We start from the raw sequence: 6306 nt of genomic DNA, 5'->3' as shown, positions 1-6306 counted from the left end.
TGACCCACATGCACGCCAGGCATGAATTTGCCAACGCTCATTTTGAAACGAGCAGGAAAATCAGTGATTTGTCATTTCTGGTTCATTAGTTGCCCTCTCGTCTATTCTGCTCTCCAGTCCAGGAAAACATATTACTGGTGGCTTGGTGTGACTCCAACTGGATTATTTTGGCAGCCAGTGGAGAAGAAGTCCAGTTTTATGTCTCTGTCTCCTGTTAGAGACACAAAACAGACAGACCACCCAGCCGTTGGACCTCCATTTGCTCTCACGTACTTTCTGTCAGGCGGACTCACATGCATCCAATTTGTTATATAGTTTTAGTTTATTTAAATGTCACTAGAGAAAGGTGAGGATTTATGTCACTAATCGTATCGTTCACTGACTTCTATTGAATCTTTATTCTTTGGGCTACAGCTTCTTGAATCATATGGTTTGGGCATGAGGAGTATTAAAGTGTGTCAAACACATAATTGATGTAGATAAGTTGTGTTACAGGGACAGAACACACATATCTATCAAGGTTGTTCTGATTTTAGAAGCTAACAAACATTTAATTTATTTATCTAACCTTTAAAAGTCTGCCAGAGAAGTCAACACTATTCGTGTGGTACAGCAGATACAAACACAAGTAAATTAAGGGAATAGTAATCAATCGATCACATATGTAGTGCTATCTTATTAAGTCAGCACACTGTGAAACAACATTTTACTCTGAGGCAGCTTCTGTACCAAACCCAATTTATTTTACAAGAATAATACAAACATTTTGGAAAATATGTTGAAAAGATCAATTCGACTCTCGTGATCTGCACTGTAAATATGAAGCCAGCAGACTTGGCTTAGCATCGAGGCACGAAACATCTGGAAGCAGTCCGCCTGGCTTTGTCTAAAGGTCAAAAAATCCCCCTACCAGCACTTCTAAAGCTCACTAATTAACACATTATTTCTCATTTGTTGTGGTCTCCTGGCTAGCTTCATATTTAATGAACAGACACAAAATTGGTATCAATCTTCTCATCCAACTCTCCGCATAGCCATCAACTGATCCCATAAAGTTTTAGAATTCATTTTTAATTGCAAGAGATTTATCATGCTTTTTCACCCAACAACAAGGTCCCCAATACAACCAGTGAAGGGTTAACTAATGTAGGCATTACATTACTCCAAATGGAGTTTGGCCAAATAAAAGAATATACCAAAGACTTGGAGAAGGAGACTGTACTGAAGGACTGAATTTGACCACCAACAAGCCCGTTTTCACAGGTGATAATGCAGTGTAATGTTATTATTAAAATCCCTAGTATTGGGTTACTTTACTTTTTTCTGAAATGGAAAATAAATATACTCATACATAAATGTAAATACAGTATAAATTGATAAATTGGATGCATTTGAGGCAAGGTCAGATGCTTGGGGCAGGCCGGTTGCTTTTGAGCTTGTTTCTATAGACCTGTTGCTTTTTTCTCTCGGCAGATCTGGCAACAGTGGTAAGTACGCTGATTAGCTATGTCCAACCTCTGTTAGTAAGAAGGCCATCTCAAATAGCCTGATATGAGGCATTATGATGTCACTTATTACTGCACCACGCTCAAATCTAAGCTGACGAGAGCAAATATGTGTATTTTCTAAAACGTTGAACTTTTCCTTTAATTTAAACCATCCCACACCCTAAACCTAATCTTAAAGGGGTAGTTCACTACATTGGTGTTGCACAAGACAGATTTAAGAAGGAATGGTCAAAGAAAGACTTTTACTCCCTAATCAAGTTAAAAAAACATTGGATACTACAATTCCCATAATGCAGCATCTTTTCTTTAAAGCCAAACTGCCTGGTATGAGCACATCTTTCAAGCCCCCATGCTTGAGTGCATAACACAGATTTCAACCTCAAGACATCATTAGGGGTCATTTTCTCAGACCTGACAAAGCTCCTCTAGAGCCACAGATGACTTAAACAAGTGCTTTCAGAAGTGCAGTTAAACAAGACCACACACACACAACACACAAACAAAATATAAAATATCTGGTGCTGGTGGACTAAAGTGGCCTGTGACTTAATGAACCATCCAGAGGATCAGAGGACGAGGAAGATGTCAGCAGCATTATCACTTCATGTCAGCTGGTGAGAGAGAGAGGCCCGACTGTTGATAACTACACTGGGAGGTCACACGTTTGATCCCTGCTGCAGCACATTATACTTTTGAGAACGTCTTTGAGGAACGCTACAGAGAACTACCGGGTCATTCACTGTAACTGCCTGAAGCTGGTAAAAACAGTAAAGCTAGTCAAACTAAAAAGAGATAAAAAGAAGTTATAAATCAGGATGAGGCAGTGTCACAGATGTTCAGTGGTGTTTCACTCACAGTGAAGTTTCATTAAACCAATTTCCATGGGGGAAAAAAATAGGATGTTCAGATTTTTGCTCGTTTTGTTCATTAATTTGGCCTCTTTCCCTTTTTATCTGATTTCATGCAACATCTCCTTCTACTCTTTGTTCCCCACTGTGTTTGAAAGGAAAGCATTGACCTCTAGTGGTGAAGTGACTCCTCACACACGTTAATACATCACTCATGCTCTTTGTGACTGCGGTCATAAAAACAGTGTAACTAATGAGAAACAAGTGGCTAATATGGTTTATCCAAAAGATTTAACAGTTGTGTTTTCCTCAGTCAAACTGGATGTTCAAATGGAACAAAAGGAACAACATCAACCACTATTCACAATGGCCTGGTGGCAACAGATAGCAATCTGAACACAAGAATGGATCAATGTGTCCACACAAAGGGTCGTCTGTCTCAAATAACCACAGGATTTCTTGGAAAACGCTGAACAAATAAAGTGTCCTCTGTATAGTGTTTGAAAGGCTGTAAGTAGATGAAATATCAAAAAGCCCCTCCCTCCCTCAATTTCCTCTGGAACGACTCCGTGAGGCAGCGCTCCCGTCTTTGAAGTCATACAAACAGTTCACCCTAGGGTCTGATGTGTCCTCTGGAGACAGACTCTGTTTAGACCTTCCAAAAAGAGAGTCAGATGGCATTTACAAACAACAGTAAAAGACAAATAAACACAGAGTCAACGGGCCACCGCAACAGCTCTTCCTCCTAACACACACAGCCAGAGACAATGATTCTCATGTATTTTTCTGTTTGGTTTTCAAAGTTTACAGCCCTTGAGGGGTATGACTGCATATGTGATGTCACCTAAGTCAGTGTCGTTCAAGGCTGAGGACTATGGTGGGACTTTAGATCGTGTTCGCTGGAGATTCTTCTCTACTGCATACTTCATTCACAATAAACTCATTTCCTGTCTGAACTTTAACTCTTATCCTGTTTGAGCTATTTAAGTATTCAATTGGAGAATCTTGTTATCAACTGCTGTACCATTTTTATTTTTATCACTGAAGTCTTCACTAATCAGTGATATTCCCTAATCTATTCACAAACTATATAACTACGATGTAGTTTGTAATCACCACTGCACCAAATATGTGCACCTGTATGAAATATAAGGTTTTATTATTATTAAAAGCTGACCAAGTCTCATTTCAGCACAAACTGTGTTTTATTCAGTAAACACATGATGGCAGTATACTCACTATATATACACACCACAGACTGATATGAGAATACTTCAGATTTATTCATTATAAATGAATGATTATTTTATTTAAAGGTGCAATATGTACAAATTTTTGTTGAGAAAATTCAAAAAATGAGCTAAAATAATCAACAGAATGTGAAGAAATAACAGGTGTTACATTGTGATGTCTATGTATTGTAGCCAGCCAGCAAGCCATGGCCCCAAGGACGTTACATTAAACCTGTATCCTGAAAAATGTATCCACCGTTTTAGAGACACTTTTTTCACAAAGTAAGCTAATGGGGAAAAGTCTTTTTGGGCCCCAGTGCATCACATGACGTTGTAATTACATGGTTTGGCCACTATGAAAGTTGGCTTCAAAGCCTGGCGCTCTTCCTGGGGTCTTGCTTGGCCCCTCCCAGTCCAAAGCTGCTGTGCTAATGGTGTAAATACCAACAATTCCCTGTTGCTCCAAGTCCCCACAGCTAACCAAGCTAAGTAGCCACCGGCAACTACAGTTAGCAGCAGTTAGCTGTTTCTCACAGTTACAGTTGGTCAATTCTTACACACAGCACCTTTAATTATTCAAGTTTTAAATTAATTTGTTATATATATTTATGTAATTAAATGGTATTGAAGACAGAGAGTGTAATCATTTCTTCTGTTCTCTTTAGAACCACAAACCCAAACATCCAAACCCAGACCTCGTGCTCATCCATGACCTGTATTTGTCCAATGAGCTCTTTCTGTTCTACTCTCTGATCAGGGTCCACTATCAAGCCAGCATCCCACCTATAGAAAGAAGTTACTGGCTACTGCTGTGTAGTACATTTTACGAAGTCACCATGTAAACAAACACAAAAGATAAAATATTTGTTAAAATTCAGTAGTTACATCTCCTGTATGAGGTTTTGACAGTGCTTCCATGGCTAAGATTATGTTGTTTTTGACTAACAACAACAACAACAACATAAAGTAAATCTAATTGTATTATTTATGGTGAGACGGTCCAATTTCAATAGCTATGCTAATACAGACCATCCATGACAGGAGTCGGCAACCTTTACTATCGAAAGAGTACTTTTTTGCTCCCCTCCCTTGCAAAAAATAAAAAATAAAAAAAATCTGTCTGGAGCTGCAAAACACGTTTTAGCCTGATGGTGACGGCCTAAAAAAGTCTAAATTAGCCTTCACATGTGTCTTCTCTGCAGTAAAGCGATTAGGTGGTTTCATTACAATAATACTAGCCTGCAACTAGCCTGCAATAAAGTAAACTGTTTACAAAACACAAAACTGAACTGAACCACAATGATATTAGCTCAGGGTCACCCAGGTCATTGACAAAATCATAACTTGCTGGAACAGACAGGACATCAGAAGAATGTAAGAATCACTCTAGCCCTACGACAACAATAATGTTAACCATAAGGCCTGTTCATTTCCATCTAATTTTAGTCAAAGCCACTTGGAGCCACTGCAAACTGACCCCTGATCTATGACAACATACATTACAGCCCAAGCGTACACTTACAGCCAAACCAGTTGTTTACAAGAGTTTCCAGGGGTCAGGAAGTTCTTGTGAATATCATTTCTCATCAGGGGCTGGACGCTGATGGATAATCTCTTTTCTCCATGGAGTGAATAGTGGGTTTTTTGTTTACATGTTGGCATCTTGTCAAACAAAAGAGTGAGTGTAATTACAGCTGCCACGCACAAGATGTCAGTAGTGATGTGCATTTTGCACATGATGACATCCTGAACTAGGACAGGCATAGAAAAGATCAGCAAGAAAAATCAAATATGAGGGAATGGTGGTAAATATAAATAAATAAATCTATGTCAACTTGAGGAAATGAGCACAGCTGCACATCCTCAGAATCTCTCCTTCCCCTCTCGCTGATCATTACTGATCTGGATGATTACATGATATTCCTCAGAGGTGTCCTTTGGTGTTCTTAGCAGACTGAGTATCTGATAGGCCGGGATCTTGGCAGGGATCCTGTTCTTAGACTGCTGAGGCAGGCAGAGGACAGGAAGTACAGTCATCCTACAGGAGGTGGCAAACATCCCATCCTGCACTGCGCAAGGAGCACAGTGATGGGGCAGAAATCACTCTACGATCTTAAAGAATCTTCGCTGTGTTGGCAAAATTGCACACTGAGTGAGTTTTTATATTATTATGAAGTGTCAGAATGGGAGTTTTCAATTGATAATATATCCTCAAATGAATAGTTTATTCTGCGTCTGACACAACATTCATGTAAAACAATATCTTTCTGATCATTTTTGAAGCCTTGATGTTGCCGTATTGGACTGCATTGTTTCCGTTATTTTGTCCACCCCCTATGCAATCTGTATATATGCCATCCACTGCTGTAACTGTTTCTTTCAATGTGCTGTGTCCTTTGTGAACACATAATGAGTCTGAAAGCTGTTGTTAGGCTGTCAAACTAACAGCCTACAATTAACCGTCATTGTGTATTCTGTTTTTAACAGTCCTGAAGTGAATATATAGCGCTTACTGCTCGATAAATGTTGGGTGTATTGTGGATTCTGTTTCTTGGTCTTCGCCCACTGAAACCTTCCTTAGGGCAGGAGAGAGGGAGAACGAGACAAAAAGGAAAGCTTGAGCTGAGAGGGAGCACATTAAAATGATAAAAGCCTGGGAGGAAAGTCCAGCCAGTACTGCAAAATGTACAGATATGTTCAGGAGGAATAATCAGATCA

The sequence above is a fragment of the Pagrus pagrus genome (genome assembly GCF_965226575.1).
Source record: "Pagrus pagrus genome assembly, chromosome: 1".
Classification (NCBI taxonomy): Eukaryota; Metazoa; Chordata; class Actinopteri; order Spariformes; family Sparidae; genus Pagrus; species Pagrus pagrus.
Note: the sequence above shows the minus strand (reverse complement) of the source record.